Source organism: Balaenoptera physalus (assembly GCF_965194825.1).
Source record: "Balaenoptera physalus genome assembly, contig: HAP1_SCAFFOLD_1725, whole genome shotgun sequence".
Taxonomy (NCBI): domain Eukaryota; kingdom Metazoa; phylum Chordata; class Mammalia; order Artiodactyla; family Balaenopteridae; genus Balaenoptera; species Balaenoptera physalus.
The window spans coordinates 89243-111151 of NW_028125078.1; the positions used below are offsets into that span (position 1 = coordinate 89243).

At 39.7% G+C, this 21909-nt stretch overlaps 1 long non-coding RNA gene across 4 annotated transcripts in view; it reads left to right on the forward strand.

The window, feature by feature from the left end:
- Nucleotides 1–6522: 6522 nt before the first annotated feature.
- LOC309654027 overlaps nt 6523–21909 on the forward strand; it is a 35497-nt gene continuing 20110 nt past the window's right edge. For 2 of the 4 annotated variants that reach the window (XR_014259747.1, XR_014259748.1), the window contains exon 1: nt 6523–10280. This is a non-coding gene — a long non-coding RNA (uncharacterized lncRNA). The remainder of the gene's footprint in view (nt 10281–21909) is intronic. The other 2 variants (XR_014259749.1, XR_014259750.1) reach the window with 2 other exon arrangements.

Consider the following 21909-nt stretch of genomic DNA (forward strand, 5'->3'; position numbering starts at 1 on the left):
AATTATCAAAAGGCAGGATCAAGCAGGAATAATGAAAGGGAGCCTGAGGTTTCGGGTGATGAACCCACTGGCTAAATAGGCCCCTGGAAACAGACCCACTTTTTTTTTTTTAATTAATTTGTATATTTGTTTATTGACTGTTTTCCTCCAATAGAATGTAATCTTTTTTTTTTTAAACATCTTTATTGGAGTATAATTGCTTTACAGTGGTGTTAGTTTCTGCTTTATAACAAAGTGAATCAGCTATACATATACATATATCCCCATATCTCCTCCCTCTTGCTAGCTCATGATTTAGGACCCACGCACAGGAGAATTCAGGCTGCATTAATATAAAAATATGACTTGCAGCCCTGGAGATGTGGCTTCAGCGGAAATGATGACTTAATGCTTGTGATCTGTAAGAATGTTGGTGTTTTGGGTCAAATAACCTATGCATTTTCTCAAGGGAGGTAGGTTTGAGGAAAAAAGGCAATAATTAAACTGAACATACCAACAAGGAAAAAATAACTTAACTGTTATGATGACTCATTTAGTTGGCAGCTTCAGGTAATGAGGTGCTCTGGATGAATTTTCCTGAGAGCAGAAACATATCCCTTTAAATGATTAAGCATGTTATCTTCATCAATCTTTGAAGAAAATATTTCCAAGGTACATTTTATATTCTCTTTTGTCAGTAGTATTCTTGACAATTTTTAGGACTAGAGACATAGTTTTGTTTTTGTTTTTTTTTTAAGAGTTTAAAGAACTATTTGATCTTTGAAAATCATGTTACATCGTTGGTCCCCGGTGTTTTCATCTACAGTAGGTGAACTTTGGGTTAGATGATCATCAAGGTTCCTTCCATCTCTAATATTCTCTAAGTAAAGGGCTCTTGTGCACAATAAAATTGAAAACATAAGAATCATCGAGGGGGCTTGTTAAAAATGCAGATTCTTAGGTATCATTGTTGGAGGTTCTGATTCAGTTGGTTTGAGTGAGGCAAGAGAACCTGTATCATAAATGGGTGCAGACCCATGGCCATTTTGATGACCTCATTTTGAGAAACTGATTCTCTTTCCAGCCTCAGATAACAGATGTCATAACCATTTTTGGCCACCAGGGTACCGTTGCTGCCCTGCCCTCAGTGGTGTGAAGTTGTAAGGGGCTGACCAGACCCAGAGGCCTGTGCTTTGATAGTTTGCTTCTGATCCCATCCTCAGTATTAACTGTCACTTAGTTAATGTAGCTGCTGAGGAAAACCAGATAATCGAGCTTAAAATTAGGTGCCCTGCATTTGTACCTATGAGTCATTAAGTTTTCATCTCAGGCTGGGTAGGGGCGAGGGGAGGACTTCCATTTTCTCCTGTAGTCTAAAGTGCATAAATGAGCCACGGCTATCTTAGACCCTGTTTGGAGGTCTCTTACTCTTTGTTCGTGTTCTTTGTCATCCTAAGAGTCAAGTTTCTGGAAGGGCGACATCAGGATAAGCGGCAGATTTCTGTGTAAATATGTTCACATTTCATAGTGAGGTTTGGGGTCAGGGCTGTCCCTGACTTCTCTTTTAAATTTCTTTATGTTTTAAACAGTTTTATTGATGTATAATTCACATGCCATACAATTGACTCTTTTGAAGTATATGCAATTCAGTGGTTTTTAGTAAAATCTGTGAATTTATAGAGTTGTATGCACCTATCATGTAATCTAATTTTTGAACATTTCCATCACCCTCCAAAAGAAACCTTGTGCCTATTTGGAATCACTCTCATTCCCACCCCCAGACCCATTCAACCGATAATTTACTTCTTACCTCTATAGATTTGCCTTTTGTAGACATTTCATATAAATGGGATCATACCGTATGTGGTCTCTTGTGTCTAGCTTCTTTTATCTGGCGTAATGTTTTTGAGGTTATGCAGTAGCCTGTATCATATTGCCAAAGAATATTCTATAGTATGGATATACTACATTTTATTTATCCATCCACCAATTAATGGACATTTGGTTTGTTTCCACGTTTTGGCCGCTCTGGCTGATGTGTGCATGTAGTTTTAATTTCACTTGGGTGGTTACCTAGGGGTAATTACCTGGGTCATATGATGAATCAGTGTTTCAAAGTAGCAGTTTCGAATTTGACAATTCCACCAGCAATGCATGAGGGTTCCAGTTTCTCCATATCCTTGCCAACACTTGTTATTATTGGATACAAGTCCTTTATTGGATATATGATTTTCAAATATTTTTTCCTAGTTCATGGCACGTCTTTACTTTTTTAATGGTGTCTTTTGAAATGCGTTATTTTTTATCTGAATGAAGCCCAGCTTATTTTTTTCTTTTATCAATATACTTTTTGGTGTCATAGCTAAGAAATCTTCGCCTGACCCAACATCAGTGTCTTGATGCTTACCTAAAATCTTGTAGGCTTTGTTCAATAGGAAGTGACCAGTGACACCTATTATTTAGTGCCTTGTTTAAACAGATGAAAGATGAATATGCACGTTGTGGCCTGAACCTACTCTAATGAAAGCTTGCCGACAGTTTTCCTAAGGTCGTGAAGGTGCCGCAGCCAGACTGGACTCCTCCATCACCATGCCATGGCCTTCTGAGCATCTCTTCCTCATCTTAGTGCCTGCCAGCAGCAGAGGAAGGAGAACATAGGTCTTTCATGTACCTTTTTGTACTATGAGGTAGCACTGTGCCCTCCTTACTTTTTCAGAGCCTTAGGTAGAGGACCCTACCCTGAGGTGCCACAGCTGGAGGAACACAGCCCTTCTCTTTCTATAGGTTTTAGAGTGAGATAGCGGGACAGTAGCTCACTCTCAGGCAACAAAAAACCAAACAAAAAACCACCCACTACCTTAGGGTTTTGTCCTAAGAATATGCTGGTTGCAGCCTCTGTAGGTAGACACCAGGCGTCCCTGAGAGCCTCTGATAGACTTGATACTTCTCCCCAATCCTGTTGTGTCTCTCCTGCTTTCCTAAAATACTAAGTAGTTTGTGTCCACTTTCAGTTCTGGATGTTTCCCACTGCGTTTAGACTGGGAGAAACGTTATCAAATCCCAGCGTCATGAATGCCTGATTATCACTTGTAACTTTTGTCTCTTGAGCCTAGAAGGCATCTCTTGTGTATAAATGACACTGGACGTTAATATGCACCCTAAACTTGAATACAGTGCACATCTAGTAACAGCTTGTATAAAACGTGTTACTCCCCGAAGTAGTCCTAACACCTTATAATTGAAAAAGTGAGTTATAATTGACCAAACACTTTCACAAATATGATCCCTTTTGATCCTCACATCTCTGTGGGGAATTACTGCTCCTTTTAAAAAAAAAATAAATTAATTTTATATTTATTTATTTTTGGCTGCGTTGGGTCGTTGCTGCGCGTGGGCTTTCTCTAGTTGAGGCGGGTGGGGGCTACTCTTCTTGCGGTGCGCGGGCTTCTCGTTGCGCTGGCTTCTCTTGTTGCGGAGCACGGGCTCTAGGCGCGCGGGCTTCCGTAGCTGTGGCACACAGGCTCAGTAGTTGTGGCGCATGGGCTCAGTGGCTCCGCGGCATGTGGGATCTTCCCGGACCAGGGCTCGAACCCGTGTCTCCTGCACTGGCAGGCGATTCCTAACCACTGTGCCACCAGGGAAGTCCCTACTGCTCCTTTTTTACGTAGGAAGAAAATGTCTGGACTTCCCTGGTGGTATAGTGGTTAGGAATCGCCTGCCAATTCAGGAGACACGGGTTCGAGCCCTGGTCCGGGAAGATCCCACATGCCGCGGAGCCACTGAGCCCATGCGCCACAACTACTGAGCCTGCGCTCTAGAGCCCGCGAGCCACAACTACTGAGCCCACGTGCCTAGAGCCTGTGCTCTGCAACAAGAGAAGCCACTGCAATGAGAAGCCCGTGCACCGCAACGAGGAGTAGCCCCCGCCCGCCGCAACTAGAGAAAGCCCACGTGCAGCAACGATGACCCAACGCAGCCAAAAATAAAACATAAACAAAGAAACAAAAAAAGACTTGTCAGAAGTCATTTATCCCCAAATATAGGATTTCTAACACCAAATTTGATGCCTTTCATGTAGCATCATGCTTCCGCTCCAAAGTAATAAAACTGAATTTTTGTAATTTTAAGAATATTAGACATGCCATGTTATATTAGACCTATGGTTAATCTATAAGCAGTCATTTACATTTGGAATGAGATCTGTAGACAGTGATATATATTCACTTTTTAGGACTTATTTCCTTCTCAAGCTTCTATTTCTTGCTACAAAGTAAAACGTTTTGTTTCCTGTTAAAGGAGTTCTAGGTATTGTCAGTGGGTAAGGTTTGTGGTGGTAGCCAGAGTACAGAGATCCTGAACGTGGGGACATCCTTTTGCCATTAAATTTATACTGTGCCCGAAGCTGGGTTGAATAGTTTTAGGCTTTTTGAGGTCCCAGGAAGACTCTTTGCCCACCCAGGGAGCAAAAGGCCCAGGAAAACTTCCATGTGATTTTAGCTTGACCCCATTTACTGGATGATTCATCCCTCCTTTCCTTAATTCCACGCCAGCTTTCTTCACCTAGGTTTTCTCCTTTTCCCGAGACCATTCTTATCGTGATCGCTTGCTTTCTTTGTTTCACCACCTGTGGCTTAGGACCATATTTCTCCAAGTGTGGGCCCTTGAGCAGAAACATCAGTTTGTTAGAAATAGAAATTCGGAACCCACAAAATCTGCTTAGTCAGAAACTCGAGGGGATGGGGCCCAGCAGTCTGTCTTTGACACACCTTCCAGGTGATTCTGATGCATGCTCAAGTTTGAGAACCATTGGTGCAGTAGTTAATTTTTTTTTTTTTTTTTTTAGCATTCCTTTAACCTTTCAAAGTGATTTATGAATTTCATCTGACTTACCACCCTTTAGGACAGCATTTTTCTCGCAGTGCTTTGTTTTTGGCCAAAATAAAGGGTTCCGTGGTCAGCTGGCATGGGAAAGACTACATTCTTATGCATACTTACTCTGTGCCCCCCATACCCTACCCCCAAAGTAGGTAAGGATTCTGGGGTCAGTTGCCAGGTTTCAAATTTTAGCTCTATCATTTAGTAGCTCCTATGACTGCCACCTACTTACCTTAGTGATCTTTGGGGAAGTTACTTTCCTCTCTGAGCCTTTACTGTCTAGCTTGTAAACTCATGGAATAAAATGGCAATTACTTCTGTAGGAAGTTGTGAAGACTAAACAAAGTCATGCACATACAGTGACTCAGGTGGTGTTTGGCACGTGGAGAGCTTCCCTGAATGTCGTGGATCATACTGGCTATGACCCTTGTCATTGCCAGGACTGTACTAAATAAATAAATAACTCTCCATCGGTTATCTCTGGCGCTTGGCATTTCACTGCTCATTTCTAAACCTGAACATTTGCCGTGTGCTCCATTTTTCAATATTATACAAATGAGACTAGTTTTCACTAAAATCCCGAGATAAACTATATTTGAAATTTTGCTTATTTCTTCCTTTTGTTTTCGGCCACCAAGCCACTTTCCTATCTGGGGCAGAATATTTCTTTTGATAGTGATTTAATATTTTCAACCTTTGTTGAAGAATGTTGTCTAAGATGTGTCGAAAGTCTAAATAAACATTATTTCCTGCCTCAGTTTATTTACCACTTCAAAAACTTTCAGGTGTTTTATATCTATTTCTCTTTATAGATACAGAATCTACCTATAGATATAGAATTAATACAGATATCTATAGATTCTATAACTTTACGGTGTTTCTTCTATTAGGTTATTTTTACTTCAGTGTCTGAGTCTATTCTTAATTAAAAATTCCATCAACCTACCCTATACTTCCAACAAATCCACAATGAATCTTATTTTATTGGGTCTTCTCCAGAGCCTTTGTAGGAGCCAGATTTGGGGCTATTCGGATGATTCTATCTAACTTTGCCTACAAATTCATAGTCGTCCTCAAGAGCATCCAGAACTCTGGTTGGATACCATTCCATCCTGGTGATTTATTTCACTTTTGTCAGTTAGGACGAGTACAACCCTTGCATTTTTCTTTCTTTACTTTAGCGTAGTTGGACTGCTTCATAACAACATTTGTATCCAAATATCCTCTTCAGTAAAATATATCAGAATTTTGATTTATTCTCTTTTCTATCTTTTATTCATCCATGTACTCATGTTTGTAAGTCCAACTGATTCTTGGCTGGCTTTCTACCAATAATAAAAGAAAAAAACAACAACCAGAAAGTCCTTAAATTTTTTTTTTTTTTTTTTAGCATTCCTTTAACTCTACAAAGCGATTTATGAATTTCATCTGTCTTACCATCCTTTAGGACAACATTTTTCTCACAGACTTTTGTTTTTGGCCAAAATAAAGGGTTCCGTGGTGAGCTGGCATGGGAAAGACTACATTCTTATGCGTACTTACTCTGTGCCCCCCATACCCTACCCCCAAAGTAGGTTAGTGATTCATAATTCACAGTGGCATTTTGAAAGATTCTGAGATGTACTGCATAAAGAATCTAATAGATTAACTTTGACCTATTCACCCCCCCCCCGCATAAACACCTATCATCATCCCATGAGCTAATGTTGGATAGGACACCTCTGTGACCTTTTGGTTTAGGAGTTTCCTTATTCTCTTTTGGTCAGTCTTTGTGTGTTTCGATGTCCTTCTCTTTTTGTCTTTGCTTATTTATTTCATTGCTAGTTAGACTTGCTGGGTCTTTTTTCCTTTTGCATTCTCAATATTAATTTGAAAATTTTGTACTTGAACTTTCTGTAACACATCTTTGAAACGATTCCTTTCCTCTTTCTGTCATCTGGTCTCTGAGTGATTGTCTTTTTGTTTTCATGTTTCTTTAGAGTGTTAGCCCTGGATTGGGTCAGATAACTTATGGGGAGTACTTACAATGAGTTTTAGGTCTTGTACTTGTGAATATTTCTTTTTTCCATTTATGCTTTTCCCATACTTATTTTTTTGATAGGCTTCTGTGACCCAAGTTGAAATTTTATAATAATTTACTTTGAACAACAGAATAATTTTTGTTATCTTTCTGTATTCTATATTGAAATGGTTATTTTCATACTTTTAATAAGAATGCTACTTTGGTACTACTGGTGGTTATAATGGTTTCAGCTGTTTTTTTAATTTACTTAATAGTTGATGTAAGATTTTTAAGCTTCATTGCTTGTGATAGGGAATTAGCAACTAAAATAGTATGTTAACATTTATCTTTTCCAGTGAACCTACTCAGAAATTCACTTTTCCTTCACAGAATTTGTAACAGAACTTCATATTGCCTTGCAGTGCTTACTGCATACAACCTATGCTCTTGTTTCTGCTTGCAGGCTCTTGCCAGATGTCATTTTGTCAATGACACCCATTCCTACCACTGCATTTGAAGTTGCAGACCTCCTTCCCGACACTACCTGTTCCCCTCTCTACTTCATTTTTGTCTTTTGTGTTGATCAATATGTAACAAACTATGCATTTTATTTATTCATTGTGTTTGTTCTCCTTTAATACAAGGTGAACTCCCTGAGGGCAAGTGTTTTCATCTGTTTGGTCACTGCTTTACCTCTACTGTCTAGAACAGTGTGACACATTATGGATGCAGAGTAAGTTTTTTATTGAAGTACAGTTGATTTACAATGTTAATTTCTGCTGTACAGCAAAGAGACTCAGTTACATATATATGCATTCTTTCTCATACTTTTCCATTATGGTTTATCACAGGATATTGAATTTAGTTCCCTGTGCTGTAGAGTAGGACCTTGTTGTTTATCCATCCTATATGTAATAGTTTGCGTCTGCTAACCCCAAACTCTCAATCCATCTGTCCCCCACTGAATTCTTGATTTAAAAAAAATTTAATCTCAGGAGATGTAGAAAATGCATTCCATAACATTCAGTATCTATTCATGATACAAAATGAACAGACTATCATTAGAAGGTATAAATATTCAGCAGATGTGATATTTAATGGTGAAACATTGAAAACATTCTTTTTCAATATTGGAAACAAGATAAGACACCTTTCACCAACAAGATAAGATAATCCTTCTTTGCAGCATTATATAGGAAGTCTTACACAGGAAGAAAAAGAAGAATTCTTAGCATTGGAGAAGAAGAAACTGCTATCACTAGTCATTGAGGATATCTTGTCCCTGTAGAAAAACCAAAAGAATCTACAGATGAAGTATTCGAATGAATAAAAGTGGTTAGCAAGTATACTGCAAACAAAATCAATATACAAAATCAATTGCATTTCTGTACTCTGCTACAACTATTTAGAAAAGGCAATGAGATACCATTTATAATATTATCACAGTTATAAAGTACCTAGGAATAACTCTAGCAAGAATAGGCAACAACTATATGGAGAAAATTATAGAACAAAGACACTTAAGAAAAACTAAAGGAATGGAGAAATAAATCTTATTTCAATAGAAAATTTCAATCTACAGAAGATGTGATTCTCCCCAAATTGTTTTAGAGATGTTATGACACTAAAATGAATTTCCTTCACCTCCCTCCCCCACATAGAACATGCGAGCTGATTCTTAACAGCAAATGGAAGAGTGAATTGGGGATTTTTGACCTACTAGATATTAAGACTCGCTATTATAAAACTCTACCAATTAAGACAGCATGGTACTGAGCAGAAATAAAAATAGATGATTGGAAGAGATTAGAGAAGCCAGGAGCACAGCCGTTACATTTATGGTAAAGAGGAATATATAAATATATATGTATATGTTTTGGGGGTCAACCTTTAAGTTCTCTTAGCAAATTATAGTTATACATTGCAGTGTTATCAACTAGTCACCATGCTATACATTAGAACCTCAGAACTTATTCATCGTACAGCTTAAAGTTTGTAGACTTTATTTTTTTAGAGCAGTTTTATGTTCACAACAACATTGAGTGAAAGGTACAGGGATTTCCCATGTACCCCCTGTTCCCACATATGTATAGCCTCCACCATTATCAACTACTCAGCAGAGAAGTATATTTGTTACAATTGATGAATCTACATTTACACTTCATTAGCACCCAAAGTCCATAGTTTACATTAGGATTCACGCTTGGTGTTGTATGTTCTATGGGTTTTGACTAATGACATTATCCACCATTATGGTATCACTTAGTTGGAATCAAAGAGTATGTAGCCTTTCAGATTGGCTTCTTTCACTTAGTAATAAGCATTTAAAGTTCTTGCATATCTTTTCATGGGTTGATGGCTTATTTCTTTTTAGTGCTGAATAATATTCCATTATCTGGATGCACCAGTTTGTTTACCCATTCATCTACCGAAGGGCATCTTGGTGGCTTCCAAGTTTTGGCAATTATGAATAAAGCTGCTATGAAACATCTGTGTCCAGGTTTTTGATGTGGACATAATTTTTCAACTCCTTTGTGTAAATACCAAGGAGTCCGATTGCTGGATCGTATAGTAAGAGTATGTTTAGTTTTGTAAGACACTGCCAAACTCTCTTCCAGAATGGCTGTACTATTTTGCATTCCCACCAGCAATGAATGAGCGTTCCTATTACTTCACATTCTTGCAAGTATTTGGGGCTGTCAGTGTTTGGATTTTCATTTTTCTAATAGGTAGGAGCATTGTCTTTAATTGGCGGGGGGAGGGGGGGAATAAAGGAAGTAACTCAGATATTCATTAATATCAATAGAATGATCTTGATTAAGCATGGTCAGTCCCTGAACCAGTGTCCTCCCGGACTGGGGAGTGCAGCGCGGGGCGGGGACTCGCAGAGAGGAGAACAGCGCATCAACCCCAGCGGGAGGCGCGCGGGTCTCGGGATGCGGAAGGTGGGCCGGCGCCGCGCTCCTCTCCGCCCCCGCGAGCGAGACGGTCACGTGCAGCGGAGGGGCTGACCTCCGCGGGCGGGCCTGGGAGGGGCGCCGCGCCGGTGGTTCAGGGTCGCCCGAGGCCAGGCGCGAGGCGGGCACTCGCGCAGCGCGGGGCGGAGTGCGAGCCGGGGCCGGAACCGCCGCGGGTGGGGAAGGGCGGGGAGGAGCCTGGGAGCGCGCCGGCCGCCGCAGGGGGTGGGGCGGGGCGGAGCCGCGGCGCGCGCGCCCGTCGGAGGGGGAGGGACAGAGCAGCCATTGGGCGCGCTCAGGGTGGCCGCTGCGAGCGTGGGGCGAGCGTGGACCGCGGCGCGGCGGTGCGACTCCTTTCCCGGCCCTTCTCCCCGTCCCAGGCGAGGGCACCGTGTGGCGGCGGCGGGGCCGGCGAGGCCGGAGGAGGCGGCTGTGCCCGGGCATGGTGGTCTGGGGCAACGCGGAAGGTGAGCGACCCCCGGGCCGGCGGTGGGGGTGGGGGTGGGGGCGGGGTGGGACTGGCCTCGCGTCGCCGGGCGGCGGCCCAAGCGCGGGCGGCCTGAGGCGGGGCGGGGGCGGCGCGCCGGCCCGGCCCCCGCTGCCCTTGGTCTCGCGGCCTGGGCGGCCCGCGAGAAAAAAAAAAAAGAACTTAAAAATTGAGAGTTGCATATATAATAAAATGGCATGAAACTATACACAAGCATTATCCCAAAACCAGTTTGCTGGTTTTGATACTGTAATATAGTTAGGTAAGATGTAACCATTGGAGGAAACTGGATGAAGCATACATAGGACTTCTCTGTACTATTTTTGCAACTTCTTTTTTACCTCTGATTTTTTCAAAATGAAAACAAACGTCAACAATTTTAGTGCTGTTTTCTTGTAGATGAAATAGTGTCCCGCCATGAAAGCAATGAATTACTGATAAAAACCGAGGGCTACATCTCAAAAACATCATATTGAATAAAAAAGCAAATAGCATAAAAAGATATAGTATAAAGCTCAGAACGTACAACCTAAACAATATATTATTTAGAGATATGGCTATGAGAAAATTAACAAGAAAAGCAAGTGAATGATAAGACACAAACTTGAAGATAATGTTTATCTCAAAGGACTAATGGAGGGTATGTGAACAAGAAAAGGGATTCAGGGTCCTCAAAGGTGATTGTAATGTTCTTTTCCTTAAATTTTTATTAATCACTATTTTATAACAACTCTGAAGTCTTAAAAATGTATAAACCTGATCTTTAGCATTTAATAATCACCTTTATTGAAAAGAGTAAAATTAAGTGAAAGGTGAATAAAATTCAGCAACATTAAACATGTTTGATAGAGCATATAATTATAAGAGCATCTAAGAGAAGATTGGGTTCCAGTTTAAATTCTGGTCTGACTAATTTGGGGTTAGTAGGTTTTGGTCAGTGGTTTTTGAAGGGCGGTCCCTGGGCCAGCAGCATTAGTACCACTTAGATATTTGTTAGAAACGTAAATTCTCAGACCTTACCCCAGACCTACGCTCTTGGGGAAGAGCCCAGCACTCTCTATTTTAACACAAACCCTCCAGGAGGTTCTGATGTGCACAGACTTTTGAGAGTCACCAGGAAGTTCAACTTTCTCACCCATAAAATTAGAAGATAAAACTAGATCAGTGTTTCCCATAGTGTGGTAGATGTAGTACTGATCATGTGCAAGATGTTTTTAAGTGATAGACACATCACCATTTAAACTTTTATTTATTGTAATGTTTGTTAGACTAGGACAGATAGCTTACCAAACCCGTAAGTTCACTGATGTTGTGTCATACATTGCTAAGTTAAAAAGAAAAGAAAGGAAAGGAATCAACTTAATGTAAATATAAATAATAAGGCAAAATAGTAAGGTATGTATAGCAGAAAGTAACACAGCACTGTAAATCAACTATACTCCAATAAAAATTTAAAAAGTAAGGTGATATGAGACTATCACAAAATTCCTGGGGTTAGTTCTTAGATATTAAAGTTTCGGTAGTCCTGAAGAGGATCAATCTTGAAAATATTTTCCATTCTAAAATTCTGAGACTTCATATGCTTGCTTTTCTTACAGATCTGCCTCCTTAATTTTGCTTTTTAAAATTCAAGCTAATACGTTAAAAATTTAGTCCACACAGCTTGTGTTGGGAGAGGAATGGCCTGTTACTGTGCTTTTGTATTGGGGGATACTTATCTGAGATTGAAAATTTAACCATAGTTAATGGAAAGTGTGGATAATTCACATGCGAATCATTAAAATTAAATATATTAAGGAGAAATCTGTTTTGAAAACATAATTTAATTTTAGAAGCACTTTCTTTCACTACGTGTAGTATTTATAGTGGAATAGGCAGATGGTTTTATGTAAGGAAATGAAATGAGGTTTGTGGACAGTAAGAAACATATTTTGATAATTAGGGATTTAGACTTTGAAAAGTCTATACAAGTTATAAACAGCTACAACATGACCGGCCCTTTTGTTAAAAAGTAAATTTATTTATTTATTTATCTTTGGCTGCGTTGGGTCTTTGTTGCTGTGTGTGGGCTTTCTCTAGTTGCGGCGAGCGGGGACTATTCATTGCGGTGCGTGGGCTCTAGGCGCGCGGGCTTCAGTAGTTGCGGCACTTGGGCTCAGTAGTTGTGGCTCGTGGGCTTAGTTGCTCCGCAGCATGTGAGATCTTCCTGGTCCAGGGCTCGAACCCGTGTCCCCTGCACTGGCAAGTGGATTCTATACCACTGCGCCACCAGGAAAGCCCATGACTGGCCTTTTTAACTGGCATTTTAAACAGCTTTTTGGAGATGTAGTTCACATACAGTTCACCCACTTAAAGTGTACAATTCAGAGGTTGTGTATAGCCAGAGAGTTGTGCAGCCATCACCGTGCACAATTCTAGAACATTTCATTACCCCAGAAAGCAACCCTATATCCATTAGCAATTATTCTCCATTCCCTCTACACTCTCAACCCTAGGCAACCACTTATCTACATCTTATTTCTATGGATTTGCCTATTCTGGGCATTTCATATAAATAGAATTTATATTTCATATAAACATAGTGATATGTAGCCTCTTGTGACTGGCTTCCTTAATATAATATTTTCAAGGTTCATCCGTATTGTAGCATGTATCAGTACTTTATTCCTTCTTATTGCTGAATAATATTCTGTTCTATTGATATTATATGTCACTTGATGGACATTTGGGTTGTTTGCACTTCTTGTCTTTTATGAATAATGTTGCATGTATGAACATTCATGTACAAGGGTTTGTGTGAAAGTATGTTTTAATTTCTGTTTTATACCTCGGAGTGGGATTTCTGGGTCAGATGATGACTGTGTTTAACATTGTAAGGAACTGACTGGATCTAAAATGCATTCTCATTTAAAGCAAAGTACAAGTTTGCTGAAAACTTAAATACATTTCTGTTCTAATTTATAATAAGGTACCAATTTTGTTTGTCAATGGTTTTATTACAGAATATCTCTCTAAAATGATATTTGGCAAAAATCATCATTAAAATACATGTTTTTGAAAACAGCAGCTTACAAACGGCTGTTCTACATCACAATTTATCATCATTTATCCAAATTGTCACATCTTCTGTGACATGGTTCTTTCTCTGCATATTTTATCGCTGCCTGTGTCATTTAGCATTTAGGGGAAAAAAATGTCATGGAATCTGCTTCCTGAGCTGATGAGTGAATTCAGATTGTTTTGGTTGACTTTTACAAATAAATTACATGTTAAGAAACTGATGGTAGTTTTTTTTCTAAAATTCTCGTTTCAGCAATAATAACAATCATACTTCTAAAATAAAAACATAACATTTTGTAGTCTAGCTGCATCTGACACTTGATATTTTGCTGTGTTGCCCTATTAATATTTTGAAGTTATAAGGAGAGATACTATTTTGTGTAATGAGAATTTATGTTCAGTAAATTGTTAATATTTGACTTTGTCTTACTTTCTTCTAATGCTTTCCTAAAGGCTTATGTACTAAATTACCTACCTTTAGATTTCTTTTTAGGAAAGGTGTTCAAGATATTTCTTTTTCATACCTACTTGTGAAATGAGGTTTTTAGCACCTCTTTGTTATGAAGGAATATTTCTGAAAAAAGTAAGATAAACAACTAAATGCAGTGAATAACTGAAGTAATAGAGAAGTGGTAGTATAGAAAAAAGATGCTCCTCAGGGAAGAGAAAGAAAAAATACCAGTTGGACTTGAATGGATAAGATTTATTTAAAGCCTTTCATTGCTGCATGAAAGATAAACAAAAAGAGTAGTAAGGCAGCATGAGGCATTCAGTGTCCTTGTAAAGAAGACAAGAAATATCCTTAATCTCTGAATCTATAACTATATGATTCTACACATAGATCAGCTAAAATCATCCTTTGTTTTATTTCTAGTAGGGATAAGCTGTTGTATGCACAATATTGTAATGGATGTTTGTAGTGAAGACTTGAAGCATTTGGATCATTTGGGAAGTAGACTCAGACAGGGTTTAGTGTGTAGAATACTTGTAAGCATGTGCCCTTGGGAACAACATAGTGGGAGGGAGGCAGAGGCGTCAGGATTGGGCAGAAGCTTACGTCAAAGTGTCTCCTTGGCCAGCCTTCCAAGAGAGGTTTGTTGATAGCTTGGATGTGGGGTATGACAGAAAGAGGTGTCAGGATGATTTCAAGGATTTCAGCCTAACTAACTAGAAGGACGAAGTTGTCATCAACTTCATCCTTTGAAAGGAGGTTTGGTGGAGAAGATCTGGAGTTAGTTGGGCCTGTTAAACGTTCGAGATCAGTAAAACATCTATTGGCAGAGGATGAGTTGGTGAGTCCATATGTGAAACTGGAGCTCAGGAAAGAGGTCTGCAGTATATATAAATATGGGGGTGGTCAGCATAGGATAGATGCTAATTAGACCAGGAGACTAGCTGAGACCACCGAGTGAGCATGTGTAGACTGACTTGAGGATGAGACAGGGCTGAGTCCTGGGACACTTCAGCGCTTAGAAATTGGGGCAAATAGGGGAAACCAGCGGAGGAGACTGGGATGGAGCCCCAGGACCCAGCACACTGCTTAACAGCAGTGGGTAGTAGATGTTTATTTAGTGGATAAATGTCCAAAGGGGAGGGAAAATAACATGGGACAGTGATGAATTTTATTTCTCCAGGTAGAATAAATTAAAAGGTGAAAAATAGGATCAACTGTTATCTATCTCATCGGTGAATGGGTGGGGAGTGAGTCATGGAAATTAGAATAAAAATAGATGTGTTCTTTTCTATAAAAATCGATGTGTATACATATAAAATAGGAACCGTTCCTTTTAATAAACTGAAGTATTTTTAATGCAGTTACTTTCTTTTAATCTTTATGGTACCTATTGTGCTTGTGTGGCTAATTCTTCGAGAAACTGTATAAAAATGTCCCTTGTGTATAGAGATGAATCCAGTTCTTCAGATTGATTATTTCTGTTGTTTGTGAATATGCTTTAAAGTAGCACATTAAGTAGTTGAAACTCATTTGAGAAATTATCCTATATTTGTATCTCTCTTCTTTGTACTAAATGACAGAAGAATTTCATTTATATATTTGCTTCCATATATTTGATAATTTACAGTAGAATTTTCAGTGTTCTTCATGGTTAAAATTGGTACTAAAGGTGATTTGGAAATTGTGTTGAGCATGTATCTTGCTAAACTATAGAAGACAGACATTTTCTTCAAGGATTTTATATTCTAGGTGAAGAAGTTAAAACATTTATGGAAAGGTACATAAACAGTTTTCTTGGGAAAATATACAGTTATGTCATTGAAACTCTGAGTCCTGTCTTACACTGAGCGGGACATTTATTAAAGAATAGACTGAAAGTAGAAATATCTGTAAGCTTGAATTTTGACAGAATGAAAGAAGAATACAAAAATCAAGCTCACAAACTCAGCTGCCTTGATGTGGATGAAGCTTCTGTGAACAGACAGCTACTGTCCTTGAATAATAGTTCACATATCTTTTAAAGTGAATTAAGCTTTGGTTGTATTGGACCTGACCTGTCGGTGAGAAGGAGATGGCTGAGTCCAGGGAGGCGTGTGAGCTTTCTCAAGACAGACTAGAGTCGCTGGTGACTGAGACAAGTAGTGAAACGTTATTTCACGGGTTGAAATGTGAATAGGAACCAGTGATTTAACAATGCTCATCTCTAACTTTAAGCCTTTTCTTGAGCCAGAAACCTTGGTTTTTTATGAGAGTTTGAGATTCCCTGAAGATACAACCTAGGTTGGACAGTTACCCAGATCTATTATATATTTAAGCTCAGGAAAGTTATGTGAACTGTGTTACTGCTTCTTGTTTTTGTGAATTTTTGGTCCAGGCTTTCAGAAAGACCTGAGCTGAACTCTAGGACAAAGCTTGTGGTGACCACCATTGCTGTTTCAAGCCACTGTCCTCTGTGTTTCTTTCTGTCATTCAGGAATTTTGTTGTCATAGCTCCTCTGTTACTGACTTGTGTGTGTGTGTGTGTGTGTGTGTGTGTGTGTGTGTAGGGGGTGTCCTTCATTTGTAAATTCTGTAATCTTTGGACCTTGGATGGAGATGGTAAATACAGAAGTCTTAGAATAGAATTGGTCCCAAACTATTTTGAGAGAAAACACAAAGCATATTAAAACTTACATTTTCAATTAAAGCATAGGGAAACCATTCACAAAAAGGGTGCAGAAGTTGATGCTGTTGTTTATTGTGTTATATGCTGGTTATAGACCTTCATTTTACGGTTATTTCTCTGAAATGCAGTAAAAAAAAACCCAAAAACCAAAAAACAATGCGTAGCACCATAGCAGCCCCTATGAAATGAGGCATATGCTGTTTCTAAGACTCACAGCATGTTTTTCTGATACTGTGTTTGCCCGTAAACATGTTGATGGTAGGTGCTGTCTGAGGCAGGGGCGGTTTTCCTATGGAAATCCTCTCTTGAACATACTGGTTTCTGATTCCCCTTGAGGAAGAATGAAGCTCCTTTTTGCTTCCTTAGCAAATTTGATACTTCAAGTATTAATAACATAGCCAGTGGTTGATATGTATCTTGATGACTTACAGGTCATCATGATGGCTGCTCTGTCATAAGTTGCTGTGGTTTCAGAGTACGTTAGAACTCTACGCAGCGTTTTGAGGTGGGAGGGAGCTGAGGTGTAATGAAAGAGAAATTCCCTGCACAGCAGTGGTGATGCCTTAATGATAAAATCATCTTGCTCGGTCTCAAAATCACTGGATCTGCCAGCAACAGCATTAGATGTGAAGTCTGACCTGGGCTTACATTTTGATTTTGCCATTAAAAGCGTTATGAGTTTGCCCTCAGCACTTCTGCGAGTCTAGAGGAATGTTAATTACTAAATTAAAACAAATGTATGAGATCCTTTTGATGGAGTAGAGTGTAATATCTGCTGAGTGCCCCAATATACATTCAGCCCTCTAGAGGAGAAGACTTATAAGTGGTTAAGAGTAGGCTGCTTTTGGAGAAGGAAGCGTGAGGTGAGATGGCAAATTTGGGAATACGTTTTCTAAGGAAGGCCTTGGAGGAGGCCATCATTCTGTAAACCTGAACTTGAGATACAGCAGTGTCCGTTTTGGGGATAGGAGGTCTCTGGGGCATTTATGATTGGGAGTGTGTGAAAATACTGATTCAGAGCCACGAGACCCTGTGACATTGGCTGCATCTAACCCAGGTCTTTCTCATTTAGGGCCCCAGACTAGGGAAGCTACAGTTATCTTCTGAAAGATAGTAAAAAAGATGATCTTGCTGCTCTTAAAGTGAAAGAATCCAAATTTTGGTGAAGAAATGTTTTAGGGACAGGATTGCCCCCATGTTTTTAATATCACTCTTGACTGTTTATTTCGCTTCTTATTTGGGGAAAAGGATATGGAAGTTTAGGTTGGGGAAATTACTTGGAAGAGTTTTTTTGTTTTTTTTTTTAAATCCTTCAATCAGTTATTTATTTATTTATTTATTTATGGCTGTGTTGGGTCTTCGTTTCTGTGCGAGGGCTTTCTCTAGTTGCGGCAAGCGGGGGCCACTCCTCATCGCGGTGCGCGGGCTTTACACTATCGCGGACTCTCTTGTTGCGGAGAACAGGCTCCAGGCGAACAGGCTCCAGACGCGCAGGCTCGGTAATTGTGGCTCACGGGCCCAGTTGCTCCATGGCATGTGGCATCTTACCAGACCAGGGCTCGAACCCGCGTCCCCTGCATTAGCAGGCAGATTGTCAACCACTGCGCCACCAGGGAAGCCCGGAAGAGTTTCTTAAGAATAACCTCATGAAAAAAAAAAAAAAAAAAAAAAGAATAACCTCATTAGATAGTTCGTGTGTAGATGTGAGAATAAAGTTTTCTTACAAACAAATGATTTTTTTTATGGTTCCAATATTTTATTTTCTTTAAAGATAGGAGTAGATTTTGTAGTTTGAGACTCTTGCTATTATTTAAGCAATAACCAATAAATGTGAGTAAGTAGCAATTATTTAGGAAGAATGATATAATGATGAACTATTGGAAAATATAACAACTATAGATAGCATTGTGGAATTGGAAGGGACTTATCACCTGATTTTATAGACAGTTTATCTCATTATTCAGCCTCCTCACTGTAAAATGGTAAAAATATTAGTTGATCCAGAGTTATTTTAAGGAGTAAAAGAGAATTTATTCATTCAACAATTATTTATTAAGTGCTTACTAGATGCTGAGGCACATGCAGGTTCAGAGGATGCGTCTGTGTGTTAGAAAGAAGAAAATCCTGGCCTTCATGGATTTTACCGACTAAGAGGCAAGAGGCTTTACCCAGTGATGACAAACGAGATGAGGGCTTCCAGTGTGATCCCCGCAATGGTGTTTTAGACTGAACACAGTGCCTGATAGTTGCGGTAGAAGAAGAGTAGCACCAATGTATCTTGGATGCAAAGTACACCCATTATCTCATTTAAATCTAACACCAGTTCTATAAACTAGGTCTAGTTTCCCCCCTTTTACAGCTGAGCAATGTTGTGTTCTTTTAGGTCTGTGATCAAATCATGGTTATTAAATAAATTAATGAGTAAACTTAGACCTAAAGTGTGGTCCAAGGTCTTCAGCCAGATAGTGGCAGAGCTGGCACTAGAACTGGTTTTGACTCAAGCTCAGGGCTCCTTTCATTGTACCGCATTGCCCCTCAGAGCGTGCATGGGCAAATAATCGTATGTACCATGGTAGATAGGAAGAGTGCACAGTTTCAGAGATCCCATACTTGCCAATATGAAAATCATTTCACACAGTACAAATAATAACAGTGAAATCAGGGCTGCTGGCATCCTCAGTTTTAATTCCCATCGCTAGTTATATTCAATTATCCAGTGAGATGGACTTTGAGCTGTGGATTTAGTGTATTAAGTAATAGGATCCAACTCGAAGTTTTCTCTGGCAAGCTATTGGCTGTGAAGTAAATTCAAGGCTATTCATCCAAAACGTAAGGTGTCCTGAAGTAGATGTATATGTCATCTTGTCTAATGGGTGGGTTGTGTGAGAGATTTTTCTTTCCAAATTGAGTCATTGGAGACCATTGCTCCTATTACTGCCTTTGAAGTCCTGCAGCTGGTGAACCTTTGGTAGTTGAGATTTCTTTCTCAAAAAACAAAAACCAAAAACATGTATTATAAGTACTTGTAGTCTAGTTGTGTGTGGGTTACGTGTCTTAATTAGTAAAGTTCTAATGAATGTCTTGGGATTTTATAAAAACTTCAGTAACAACTAAAAATGAACATTTCTCATCCTTTCTCGTGACCCCATAATCAAATCCAAGTCAGTTTCTACTCTCTGCCTGCTATCCTCCAACTCTGAACCACCTTGAAAATACTTGTTTTTTCTAAACATTGTTAGTTTAGGGAGTTACTTGGAGTGAGAGAGTCTCTTTCCTTTGGCTTCCTTTGGGTCAGCAAAGCAGAGGAGTTAGTTTTGGAGGGTTCTCCTTCTATGCATCATCAGTTTTAGTCCTTGGCAACGTCTCTAGTCCCAAAGAAATGACGTGGGACTCCCCACGTCTTCCAGAATTTTTAGAAGGCATGTGATGTATGAACAGTACCTGTGTCTCTTCTGTAATTCATTTGGGCTCTGCAAAATGCCAAAGTGTATCTAATAGAGCAGTACAAGACATGTGCCTATTTTCTTAAAAGTCAACCTTAATTTCGTGTCACTCCAGTCTGCCGCTGGTCTACCCGATAATTAGGATTTTAAGGCTTATGAGTAGTTAGGGGCGCTCCTAGTCCAGAAAGGAGATGCAGCTGAAAATATGACATATATTGGCACTACCACTGCAGTGCTTTGGGTTTAAATATTCATCAGACAAAACTAAGCTCTATGAAATGAATGCCAGGATAGACCAGTCTCATCCTGATTTCCTGTCTGGAGTCTATTGCTATAAAAGGTGTATATGTTTATAATTCCTGCCCCTAATAGTCCCTTGCTTCTGTAGAGCAGTGTTTCTTTCCCAAGCACTTAAATATGTTTGATTTCACCCTTGCACCTGTCTTTTAAGGCAGACACACTCAAGTTGACACACAGTTTTTCTCATGACAAGGACCAGTTGTGATTTATGGACATTTACAGGATGTCAGTGATGTGGAGAGGGTACATTTTGAGCGAACAAGGCTATATATGTATATCCTTTCACTTGGCAATAAAGAACATGGTAAAAAGCTGTTTTCTTCTCAGTGAAGAGCCCTTAGGCTAACTTCCTATAATGTTCACCTAATGTGTTACTATGTTCAAGTCACCTTAACAAATATTTCTTGAGTGCCTGCCTCCTGCAAGGTATTCCACTGGCTGAAGTGAAAGTTTCTGTGAGAAGCCTGATGTATAGAATTTGGAAGTAAAAAAATGCAGTGTTAGTGTGGGTCTTTACTGCTTTAGTGGAAAAGAAAGTGTTATGAGGTAACCTGTCTTTTCCTTTATGAATTTGGCTTGTTTAGTAAGAAACATATTAACCAAAGATGAAAGGTAGATTCAGAAACATTTATTCACTTTTAATATGAGTGTAAACTTTTATTTTCACCAGAAATTCCTAAACACCTTGATGATAATAAAGTACAACCCTGATTTTGGCTTTTAGGGCCAAGGATAAAAGATTTGTAGACTTACTGAAGAGTAGATTCTATGAAAGCACAGACTCCTGATAAACGCTGAGTGCCCTGTAGTCCTCTAGATCAGCGGTCCCTAACCATTTTGGCACCAGGGACCAGTTTCGTGGAAGACAATTTTTCCACGGACGGGGGGTTGGGGGTATGGTTCAGGTGGTAATGTGAGTGATGGGAAGCGGCAGATGAAGCTTCGCTCGCTCCCCGCCACTCACCTCTTGCTGTGCGGCCAGGTTCCTGGGGGGTTGGGGACCTCTGCTCTAAATAACTGTCCTAAAAGTGGAAGAACCAGTCTTTTTGTTGGTGAGGACCCAGTGGCCTCCATCATTGTAACTACTGTGATATAACCTGTAGTGTGTGATTGAGAAATAATTTAATACTGTTGACAGGGGTATTTGTTGCTTATTTTGTACATTTGCAAGCAGTTCTTTCTTCCTCATGATACTCCTTGCATTAATAGTTGAGCGAAATGACATGATGAGTCAATAAGACTGCTTTCCCTGTGACCAGAGTGGTCAGGACAAGTCAAGGTCTAATCAGACATTTTCATTTCATTAAGTTGGACTTTTGCCAGAGCCTTTTGGAAGCCAGCATAACACTTGTTCTTGCAGGTCATTGGCCCAGACACAGTCACATGATTACACCTCCATGCGAGAATGTCTGGGAAATGTTGTTTTATAGTCTTGTTTCGGAATAAAAATCAGGGTTCTGACGTTAAGAAAAAGGCTACTGCTGAGCTACCCCAATTCTTTTCCCTACCTCCGATTTCTTCCTGATACTTAGTTGGAAGATCTGGCTGTATTCCTTTTCTTGAACTCTGTGTGGCATACTTGGGTACTTCATGTCCTAGTCTTTCAACCTGAGAGGAGGATCCTTCAAGTTTTTGCAGCTTTCAGCTCCATGAGCTCAGTAGGAGTATCCTTGAAGCAAAATGAGAA